The sequence below is a fragment of the Physeter macrocephalus genome, chromosome 16, assembly GCF_002837175.3.
Source record: "Physeter macrocephalus isolate SW-GA chromosome 16, ASM283717v5, whole genome shotgun sequence".
In the NCBI taxonomy this organism is placed as follows: domain Eukaryota; kingdom Metazoa; phylum Chordata; class Mammalia; order Artiodactyla; family Physeteridae; genus Physeter; species Physeter macrocephalus.
In genome coordinates this window covers 70,901,675-70,914,079 of record NC_041229.1, presented here as the reverse complement: position 1 = coordinate 70,914,079, position 12,405 = coordinate 70,901,675, and the positions used below count along the sequence as shown (strand labels likewise).

The following is a 12,405-nucleotide window of genomic DNA, read 5'->3' as shown; positions in this document are numbered from 1 at the left end:
TAAACTCTTACCCTTTTCTATGTCGGGCACTAGTTGTGAATCATATATACAATTAGAGTCATATTGCTAAGCTAAAAATATTGGTAAAGATCTAAAAATGACAAACAGTGCCTTTTAAATTAATGTCTTATTAGTTGAGTGAAGTACACTGACAAAGAATAATTTATGCTTATTCAGACTGCACTCGACATCTTCAGGTGTTTCCAAATGAGCTCACAGAAGAGTGATTAAATGCATCTGATAACAAGCCACACATTGCTGAAATTACTTACCGCCTCATTTTATGATTAATTAAACATGTAGATTAAAGTTGCAAAAGAATTTAGATTAATGAGCAAGTTAAGTCTTGCTGATATAAGTGAACTGGGAATTGGATGCTCTGTGGAACTTTATAAACATGCATTTTGTAATGAATAAGACAAGGCTACATGCAGAATCGTGGCCACCAGGGCCTTTTGACGATGCAGTCTTTTTTAACATGGTTTGACAGCTTTCAAATAACATTCTTCTATAGGCTTTAAACTTTGTGCTTTGCTGTAAAACACAAGACTACATAACTCATGTACCAAGAGTACGATTATTTTCGAGCTCTCCAAGGTAATGACCCCCTGTAGCAGCAGCTGTTCAGAAAAAATTACAAGCTCAATTGTTATTTTAATCAGAGATAGTTTTGTAGTTAAAAGCAGTTATGCAACTTGTAAAATTATATGACACCTCATCAGTACCTTCTCTTCAACACTCCTTCCTCCAAAAGTAAAACCGTCCCAAAAAAGTCATAGCTTTCCAGAGGACTTATTAACGAAGTAGGGTATCAGTCATTCATAAAATATTCGAAACCATTTATTAGTGAGGTTTCTGCTAGGAAAGGTAATATTTAAATTTATGATGACTTATCAGCTCCAAGATTGTGTCAAAATATCTGCTGGGGTTTGCTGAGTATCCAATTTTTCTCTTAAGATCAGCTTTACCTAATCGGAGTAGTTTAGATTGTGTCAAAAGCCAAGTTGGACTGTATGGTTTTCCAGGGCAAGAGAAATTCAGGTTGTTCACAAAGATGTAGTGGATTCTCCTTTGCAAGGGATACAGAAGTGGCAAGAAATTGAGCCAAAGTTACCAAACCAGCTTTTGGTTTAAAACCTATTCCATTTTTATTACGAAGTTTGTAGCACAATACCATTTATTACTACCATAGCATAATGAAAGCATTCCTGCAAATTCTTTGAATGGATCCAATCTGCTGTCTAAAATATATCTCTTCTTCTTTTCTACTCTACTTATTTTCAGACCTTATGTATAATTCATTTCTTGGCAAGAGTGAGATTTTTATAGTGTAAAATTTTTTCCTTTTAATTCAGATTTTTTATACTCTAAAGAATTACCAAGAAAACTATGGAAATTTTTACATAAGGATGAAAAGGAGCTGCTTCATGACACAGGTGGCAAATTACCATCATTAACCCCACATATTTATCATGTGGACATAATTGCCCATTTGAAGATGTGAATGAAAATATAATATTGAGACATAAGCCTGACTATACTGAAATTTATTAAAAGCTTATAAGCATCCAAAATAGTGTCCTTTTTTTTTTTTTTTTGCGGTACGCGGGCCTCTCACTGCTGTGGCCTCTCCCGTTGCGGAGCACAGGCTCCGGACGCGCAGGCTCAGCGGCCATGGCTCACGGGCCCAGCCGCTCCGCGGCATGTGGGATCTTCCCGGACCGGGGCACGAACCCGTGTCCCCTGCATCGGCAGGCGGATTCTCAACCACTGCGCCACCAGGGAAGCCCAATATTGTCCATTTGATTTGTTTATTTCCTTCCAGTTTTAAGTCAAAGTGTTTCACCAGATAGCAACAAAGACCCAACGCGGCCAAAAATAAAATATAAATAAATAAATAAATAGATGGCCCTTTTAAAAAAAAAAGCTTAATTTATAAGCTTTTTCCCCTTGTAGTTCAACTTGACTATAATAGTTAGGATTTCTAGGTAGAAATATGGACCCAAATACTTCAAGGACCAAATAATATCCTTTTTCTTCACATGAAAATTTAAATTCTTCATTTATACCTTTAAAAGAAGAAATCTTACAACAAAGTGGTTATATTAGCCTGAAAGAGGCTAGTTTAGAGATCTAAAAATAATTCTTTTGTGATCATAAAATGTATTGGGGTATGTGGGAGAAGGACATAGATGATTCAGACAGCTCAACAAGCCACCAAATTTTAAGGAGCAAGATCTTTCCACTTCAGTCATTGCCGTATTATTTCTAGGCCCCACATATTATGAGGTGTGTCCTGGAGTTACTAATAATTAAATAAAATTGTGTCACTCCTGTGGCATTTTATTACAAGAAGATACACTTATTTCCCCATGAAAGCAATATTTGTAAAATAACTTTAAGTCCTAAATACTGAATATACTTAGCTATTACATGTATTATTATTAGCATGTTTTAAATTTTATGATAAATGCTTTATATAGTTTACCTGCATAGATTACATAAATTTACTGGTTATTTAAAGTTAAGAGTTACATGTTTAGCTGAAATACCAAAACAGGTACTTCACTCTGAAACTATGAATAAATGGGCAATTTAAAATATCACAAATCAGCCATAATGCACTATAAGAATTCTTATGCATTATTTAATTAAATCAAGATGGTAATTTATTGTAAAGCGTTTTTTTTTATTTCACAACACATAGTCGTGTGGGCTATGAACCTTACATTTCTAGGAAGTGACTAATATTTTCTTCATTTCCTCTATAGTTTGAAAGAAAAGTATAAAAATACTCACCAGAAACTAATATTAGATGACTAAACTCATTTTCACATGTGACTGGGCCCAGGTTTGTCAAGATGAACTATGAATGCATTAATATCCACAATACTGCCAAATGCCGAATTAATAATATTGTCAGCTCCTTGGTTTCAGTTCATGCCCTGTTGAGGTGTTTTGTGAGATTCATCAAAACTCAGCCTCTCAACATGTTCACAAGTATCATGGAGGCAACACGTCTTAAACTAAAAATAAGGTGACTTTCAACCAAGCAAACTGTCATCAAGGCCAGACTAAGATTCATAAATGCAAAGAACCAGTCTATAGTGAAGACAGCAGATGAAGTCAGGTGCTACCACATGCCAGATCCTTGCCAACTCAGCACCCAGCAGTTGAGATACTAGGTAGATGACTAAAGGTGGTTCTTCACTTGGCAGGATCAGCAGCATTATGCACTATACCTATGAGTTGTATATGTCAATGCAAGTATTCAAAAACCAAAAACAGTGCTGAAAATCAGCTCCAAAACTGCAATGGCTTATCAATTTTTACTCTATTGACTATGCAAATTCTTCAGTTCTCTAAACCAAGGACAGAGTTACTTAACTGGAAGAGTCCTGAATTTTTCCTTCAGTGAAAAAAAATAAAAGATTACTCTGTCTTAGTTATGCTAGAACTCCTTTTAAAATCTCCATGTATCCAAAATATTTTTGTAAGTGCACATTAACAATGGTTTTTTATAAACCAATTGGAAATTTAAAGTATGATTACTTTTTAAAAGTCAAAAGTTTCTAAACTTTACTCTGTACCTTGTATTATATGATTTCCATGATGGTAAATTAATATCAAAACTGATTTTATTCATAAAACAAATAATTTAAAAGAATACAAGTAGTTTCCAGACTTGAAAAATTTTAGGATTTCTGATACTCATCTTTCCAATCTTTCATTCAATGTAGATATATTCCCTATAAATAGAAACATTTCTGAAAAATATTGAATTGTGGTAGTAAAATTGTTTCATTTGTATGTAAAGTTTAGCCAATAATCTTAATAGTTATAAACATAAGTTAAAACTAGAAGATGTAAAGAAACTGGGTGTTAAAATTACTTAGGTCTTAGTATTAGACCACAAAAATGCAATGCAATCCTCATTTGCCATGGAAATAGGAAATAAACGGGAACATTAGTTATACTCATAAATTATATATTATACCTGGGCTCTTATACAAAGTGATGAGGGGTCACAAAGTCCTTCTTGAAGCATTTTTCTTTCCTCATCAGAAGATATAGAATGTCTAAAAAGAAGAAACTAATAGTTATTGGACCCACTATCTGCAACATAAAATAAATTTACTCTATGCATCATATAATCTTCCCAACAACCACACCCATTTTACAGATGAGGGAATTGAGTCTCAGACAGGCTAGGTAATTTTCCAGAGTTACACCAGTGACAGAGATAAAAGTGAAGCCCTACTGAACCCAGCTCCAAGGTCCATTTGTTCTTTCTGTTACATTATGCTTATCTATCGCCTATAGTATTTTTTGTGTTTATTCTATTCTCCACTATCTAGAATTTCTTTCTGCTTCTTCTCAGTTAATCCATCCCTACCACTTCCTTCCAAGGTTCACAAGTATACTCCAAAAAGTATACTGTGTTCTCTCAGCACTTTGTTTAAAAGCCTCTATTACAACAATTCAAGTTACACTGATTCACACAATATGCATTTATGAAATATTACCAACGTTACCATCTATATTCAGCAAGGTGCTGAAGGTATCACAAAATGGTTGCATTGACATACTACAATAAGTCTTTCCTAGTCTCCATTCTATACTCCTCTATCCTCTCTCACCTTCACAATAACTGTAGAAGTAGTAGTAGTAGTATTTACTAGTACGATTGTCATTATCATTATCATTATTATACATTATCAACCTCAACCAACCACCTTTTGCTCTCATGCTGCTCTCTGGAACTCCTCTCTACTTTCATTCTGCTCAAATGTCCTCATACACTAAACCATCTCTCTTTCCTTCCCAATCAAAAATTCTACTCTTGATTATTTCATAAAAGGTGTGAGATACTCTCGACTATTCATTTATGCAACAAAGATCTAAGCATTTACTATATGCTGGAAACTAATGATAGATAAACAAGATAGATCTTATTTGTCTAAGAGCTTACAATTTACCACAAAATGCAAACAAGTAAACCAAAATTTACAATGTAGATCCATATCATCATGAAAGTATGTAAAAAAAAGTGATGTGAGTACAAAGAATAAAGAGTAATAATTCATATGGAAGGTGGTATATAAAATAAAGCTTCATTATTGAACAGGATGCAGGTGGAGAAATAGCAATAGTGACTGATTATTGTATACTTTCTATGTGTTAAGCACTCAATATACTGCATGTTTAATATATATCATATATTTTCCTCACATATGTAGACATTTCTGTTCCTGACCAGGATGGACTAACAGGGATTGGATTTACCCTTCTTGGGTTAAACAACTAAAAAAAACTGGATGAAATATATAAAAACAACAGTTTTCAGAAACTGGACATCAAGCAATGAAGAAGTGATTCCTGAGAAAGGAAAAACAAATGAGGTCATCTCTACAGTTGTCCCAGCTTACTGCCTCAAGAAAGAAATTACTAACTGCAGTGTACAGAGGCAAATCCTAATGGTCTCACTGAGTTAAGAAGACGAAGCTGGGAGTCTAGGGAGGCCAAGGTGGATATAGTTGGTAGGGAAAAGTAACAGAGGAGAAAGACCTACACATAAACTTCCAGAGGTCTGCAGAGAATCCCTCACAATTACTGATAAGCACACATGTGTGAGGAAACTAACCAAAGTTAGGGAAAGATATACCTAAAAGGAGCAGAGAAATCAATCCCCAGAGCTCACACAAATCCAGGAATAATTCAATTTCCCATCATCAAAGTGTAAAACTTCACAATGCCAGGGGCACTGGACAGAATACTCAGAAGAGTATTGCCTCATCAGTGCAGAAACTTAGCCTTACACTGTAGGCTGCACTGGTTCCAACTGACAGTGCTTAAAAGCAAGTTTTGAAAGGATCAAACTGTTTCCAAGTATCTTAACTACATACCAGAAAGAACGTCCAAAAATATTTATAGAAATACTGAAAGATTCAGCACTCAACAAGGTAAAATTCACACAATTTCTGGCATCTAAAAACAAATCACCAGTCATGAAGAAGCAGAAAAATACCACTCATTATGAAGAGAAAAAGCAATCAATTGAAACTTGTCCAGAAATGACACAGCTGAGAGAATTAGTAGACAAGGATATTAAAATAGTTATTAGTTGCATTCTATTTGTTCATGAAACTAAAATAGACTGAACATACTAAGTAGAGATATCAAATATACAATAAAGACCCAACTATAACTTCTAGAGATAAAAAATACAATGTCTGGGATGAAAAATCACAGGGGTGGAATTAAAAGCAGATTTGACACTGCAGGACAAAGACAAGTGAACTTGAAGGCTTATCAATAGAAACAATGCAAAATGAAACAGAATGGGGGGGGGAAGATGAAAAAATGTGAACAGAATCAGAGAACTGAAGAACAACTTCAGGCTGCCTAAAATGTGTGTAATTGGATTCCACAAAGAATGGGAGTTAAAAAAAATTCTGACGTAATAATGGCTGAAAATTTTTCAGATGTGACAAAAACTATAAACCCACAGATATAAGAATCTCGAAAAACCCAAGCTCAAGAAACATTACGAAAACTACACTAAGGCACATAGTAACCATGTTGCTTACAACCAATGTAAAAAGAGAAAATCTTAAAAGCAGCCAGAGGAAAATGACACATCATACACAGAGAAACATAATAAAAATTAAAGCAGACTTCCTTCTGAAAACAATGCAAGCCAAAAGACAATGGATCAATATTTTTAAATTACTGAACCACAAAAAGTCAATCTAAAAGTCTATACCTAGAAAAATAAAGATTTTTCAGCAATATAAAAGGTGATGGAAATATCACCGTCTCACCAGCAGACATAATCTATAAGAAATATTAAAGAGGTCCTTCAAGCAGAAGGTAATTTACCAAATGGAAATCTGAATCTACACAAAGAAATAAAGTACATTGAAAATGGTAAATATGTGGGTAAATATGAAAGACTATTTTTATTTTTTAAATATCTTTAAAATATTGACTATTCAAAGCAAAAATAATAAAAATTATCTTTAGATTTAACATATGTAGAAGTAATGTGTATGACAATAGCACAGAGGCTAGGAGGGAGAAACGGAAGTATGCTATTGTAAGATTCTCATCCCATGTGTGATGTGGGATACTATTACTTGAAGTAAGACTGTGATAAGTTGTATAGGGTTGCTATAACTACTAAAGCAAACACTAAAATATATTAAAACAAAAAAATTAAGAAGCCAATAAGGGATTTTAAATGAAATCATAAAAATTCTCAAAAAATTAAAAGGAAAACAAGAAAAAGGGGAAACAGAATGATGAACAGGTGGTACAAACAAGAAACAAAGAGTATATGATATATTTAAACTTAACCATGTCAATAATCACATTAAACGTAGATGGTCTAAACACCCAAATTTAAAGGGAGAGATTGTCATACTGGATAAAAAAGCAAGACTCAACTGCATACTGGCTACAAGAAATCCACTTTTAAATGAAGACACAATACTTTAAAAGTGAAAGGATGGAAAATATATACCATGGTACTACTAATAAAAAGAAACCTGCAGGGCTATCAGACAAAGTAGATTTCAAAGCAAAGAATATTACAATGGATAAAGGGATTTTTATACAATGATAAGGGTGTCAACTCAGTAGGAGGACATAATGACCCTAAACATGTATCCACCTAATAGAGCTTCAAAATACAAGGAAGAAAAACTAATAAAATTTCAGGAAGAATTTTAATCAGAGTTCTCAAAATCTCTCTCCCTCAATTAAGGGTAGAACACGTAAACCAAAAAAATCAGTAAGGATATTGAAGACCTGGACAGCACTGTCAACCAACTTTACCTAGTTTACATTGATAGAACTTGCCAACCAACAAAAGAACTAGTAATTCAATAACAGAAAGATAGCTTGTAAATCTGTAAATATTAGGAAATAACACTTCTAAATGACACATGGATCAAAGAAGAAATCAAAAGGGAAATTAGAAAGTATTTTGAATTGAATAAAAATGTAAACACCACATATTAAAATTTATGGAACACAGCTAAAGCAGTACTTAGAAGTAAATTTTATAGCACTAAAACCTATATTGAAAAAGGGGGTCTCAAATCAATGATCTCAGCTTTCACCTTAAGAAACTAGAAAAAGAAGGGCAACATAAACCCAAAGTATGCAGAAAAAAATGAAATAATAAGACTAAAAGCAGAAATCAATAAAATAGAAAAAAGGAAAGCAATATTAAATTTGATGTTGTGTTTACATTCTCATAGCATAAATGAGAGGCGACATGATTAAATATTCTACAAATATTAAAAGATATGTATTATGAATAAATCTATGCCAATAGATTAAACAACTTAGATACAATGCACTTAAATAAACCACATAACTTAGATGAAATAGATAACCTCAATAGCCCTATACCTATTTTGAAAATTTGTATTTGTAGTTAAAAACCTTCCCCAAAAGAAAACTCCAAGCCCAGATGGTTTCATTAGTGAAGTCTTTCAAGTATTTAAAATGTAATAATACCTACTGCACGCAAATTCTTCCAGAAAATTATATAGAAGGTAATACTTCACAACTCATTCTATCAATATAAGGCTACAGTAATCAAGATAATGGCATAAAAAAATAGACAACTAGATCAATGGAACAGAATAGAGACTCCAGAAATAAATCTATATATATATGGTCAATTTATTTTCAACAAAAGTGCCAAGGCAATTTAATGGGGAAAAAGATAATCTTTTCAGACAATGGCACTAGAACAATTGGAGAGTCATAAGTCAAAATATATACCATAAACTTCATCTCACCCTATTACAAAAATTACCTCAAAACTAATCATATACCTAAATTAAAAGCTAAAACTATAAAACTTCTAATGGAATGCATAGAAAAAAATCTTAGTAACATTGGGTTTTGCGAAACTTTCTTAAATGTAACGTAAAAAGCATGAAATATAAAAGAAAAGCAAGAGGGGAGACCTTCAAGATGGTGGAGGAGTAAGACGTGGAGATCACCTTCCTCCCCACAAATACATCTACATGTGGAACAACTCCTACAGAACACCTACTGAGCACTGGCAGAAGACCCCAGACTTCCCAAAAGGTGAGAAACTCCCCACGTACCTGGGTAGGGCAAAAGAAAAAAGAAGAAACAGAGACAAAAGAATAGGGACGGGACCTGCACCACTGAGAGGGAGCTGTGAAGGAGGAAAGGTTTCCACATACTAGGAAGCCCCTTCACGGGAGGAGACTGCGGGTGGTGGGGCGGGGGAAGCTTCGGAGCCACGGAGGAGAGCACAGCAACAGGGGTGCAGAGGGCAAAGCGGAGAGATTCTCGCACAGAGGATTGGTGCTGACCAGCACTCACCAGCCCGAGAGGTTTGTCTGCTCACCAGCTGGGGCGGGTGGGGGCTGGGAGCTGAGGCTCGGGCTTCGGAGGCGAGATCCCAGGGAGAGGACCGGGGTTGGCTGCGTGAACACAGCCTGAAGCGGGCTAATGCACCACAGCTAGCCGGGAATGAGTCTGGGAAAAAGTCTGGAACTGCCTAAGAGGCAAGAGACCATTGTTTCTGGGTGCACGAGGAGAGGCGATTCAGAGCACCGCCTAAACAAGCTCCAGAGATGGGCGCGAGCCACGGCTATCAGCACGGACACCAGAGATGGGCATGAAACGCTAAGGCTGCTGCTGCAGCCACCAAGAAGCCTGTGTGCAAGCACAGGTAACTATTCACACCTCCCATCCCAGGAGCCTGTGCAGCCTGCCACTGCCAGGGTCCCGTGATCCAGGGACAACTTCCCTGGGAGAACACAGGGCACGCCTCAGCCTGTTGCAATATCATGCCGGCCTCTGTCACTGCAAGCTCGCCCTGCATTCCGTACCCCTCCCTCCCCCAGGCCTGAGTGAGCCAGAGCCCCCTAATCAGTTGCTACTTTAACCTCATCCTGTCTGGGCGAAGAACAGAAACCCTCAGGCGACCTACACACAGAGGTGGGGCCAAATCCACAGCTGAACCCCAGGAGCTGTGCAAAGAAGAGAAAGGGAAATCTCTCCCAGCAGCCTCAGGAGCAGCAGATTGAATCTCCACAATCAACTTGATGTACCCTGCATCTGTGGAATAACTGAATAGACAATGACTCATCCCAAAATTGAGGCGGTGGACTTTGGGAGCAATTGTAGACTTGGGGTTTGCTTTCTGCATCTAATTTGATTCTGGTTTTATGTTTATCTTAGTTTAGTATTTAGAGTATATTATCATTGGTCGATTTGTTTATTGAGTTGGTTGCTTTCTTACTTTTTTTTAAATATATAGATATATATATTTTTTTTCCTTTTTCTCTTTTTGTGAGTGTGTATGTGTATGCTTTTTTGTGTGATTTTGTCTGTACAGCTTTGCTTTTACCATTTGTCCTAGGGTTTTGTCTGTCCGTTTTTTGTTTTTTGCTTTTTGTTTTTAGTATAGTTTTCAGCGCTTATTATCACTGGTGGATCTGTTTTTTTGTTTGGTTGCTCTCTTCTTTCTTTCGTTTTTCTTCTTTTTTGAAATTACTTTTTATTTTTTTATTTTTAATAATTTCCTTTTACTTTTTATTTTACTTTCTCTCTCTCTCTCTCTCTCTCTCTCTCTCTCTCTCTCTCTCCCTCCCTCCCTCTCTCTCTCTTTCTTTCTTTTTTTCTCCCTTTTCTTCTGAGCCATGGGGCTGACAGGGTCTTGGTGCTCCGGCCGGGTCACAGGCCAGAGCCTCCGAGGTAGGAGAGCAGAGTGCAGGACATTGGACCACCAGAGACCTCCTGGCTCCACATAATATCAAATGGTGAAAGCTCTCCCAGCTATCTCCATCTCAACTCTAAGACCCAGCTCCATTCAACGACCAGCAAGCTACAGTGCTGGACACCCCATGGCAAACAACTAGCAAGACAGGAACACAACCCCACCCATTAGCAGATAGGCTGCCTAAAATCATAATAAGGTCACAGACACCCCAAAACACACCACCGGACATGGTCCTGCCCTCCAGAAAGACAAGATCCAGCCTCATCCACCAGAACACAGGCAGCAGTCCCCACCAACAGGAAGCCTACACAACCCACTGAACCACTCTTACCCACTGGTCACAGACACCAAAAACAACAGGAACTATGAACCTGCAACCTGCGAAAAGGAGACCCCAAACACAGTAAGTTAAGCAAAATGAGAAGACAGAGAAACACAAAGCAGATGAAGGAGCAAGGTAAAAACCCACCAGACCTAACAAATGAAGAGGTAATAGGCAGTCTACCTGAAAAAGAATTCAGAATAATGATAGTATAAAGATGATCCAAAATCTTGGAAACAGAATAGAGGAAATACAAGAAACATTTAACAAGAACATAGAAGAACTAAAGAGCAAACAAACAATGATGACCAACACAATAAATGAAATTAAAAATTCTCTAGAAGGGCTCAATAGCAGAATAACTGAGGCAGAAGAACGGATAAGTGACCTGGAAGATAAAATAGTGGAAATAACTACTGCAGAGCAGAATAAAGAATGAAAAGAATTGAGGACAGTCTCAGAGACCTCTGGGACAACACTAAATGCACCAACATTCGAATTACAGGGGTCCCAGAAGATGAAGAGGAAAAAAAAAAAAAACGGACTGAGAAAATATTTGAAGAGATTATAGTTGAAAACTTCCCTAATATGGGAAAGGAAATACTGAATCAAGTCCAGGAAGCGCAGAGAGTCCCATACGAGATAAATCCAAGGAAAAACACGCCAAGACACATGTTAATCAAACTATCAAATATTAAACACAAACAAAAAAATATTAAAAGCAGCAAGGGAAAAACAACCAATAACATACAAGGGAATCCCCATAAGGTTAATGGCTGACCTTTCAGCAGAAACTCTGCAAGCCGGAAGGGAGTGGCAGGACATATTTCAAGTGATGAAAGGGAAAAAAATTACAAGCAAGATTACTCTACCCAGCAAGGATCTCATTCAGATTCAACAGAGAAATTAAAACCTTTACAGGCAAGCAAAAGCTAAGAGAATTCAGCACCACCAAACAAGCTTTACAACAAATGCTAAAAGAACTACTCTAGGCAGGAAGCACAAGAGAAGGAAAAGACCTAAAATAACAGGCCCAAAACAATTTTAAAAATGGTAATAGGAACATACATATTGATAACTACCTTAAATGTAAATGGATTAAATTCTCCAACCAAAAGACATAGACTGGCTGAATGGATACAAAAACAAGACCCGTACAAATGCTCTCTACAAGAGACCCACTTCAGACCTAGGGACACACACAGACTGAAAGTGAGGGGATGGAAAAAGATATTCCATGCAAATGAAAATCAAAAGAAAGCTGGAGTAGCAATTCTCATATCAGACAAAATAGACTTTAAAA

General features: G+C 36.4%; 1 protein-coding gene across 5 annotated transcripts in view; it reads right to left on the bottom strand.

The window, feature by feature from the left end:
* LOC114487977 (transcription factor SOX-6-like) overlaps positions 1 to 12,405 on the bottom strand; it is a 317,754-nt gene that overhangs the window by 193,136 nt on the left and 112,213 nt on the right. For 2 of the 5 annotated variants that reach the window (XR_003683555.2, XM_028501028.2), the window contains exon 3: positions 3,998 to 4,079. The exons of 2 other annotated variants lie outside the window; for them this stretch is intronic. The gene's annotated coding sequence lies outside the window, so the exon portion shown is untranslated. Of the gene's footprint in view, positions 1 to 2,799; positions 2,946 to 3,997; positions 4,080 to 12,405 lie in introns of all 5 variants that reach the window. One more of the 5 variants, XR_003683557.2, reaches the window with a different exon arrangement.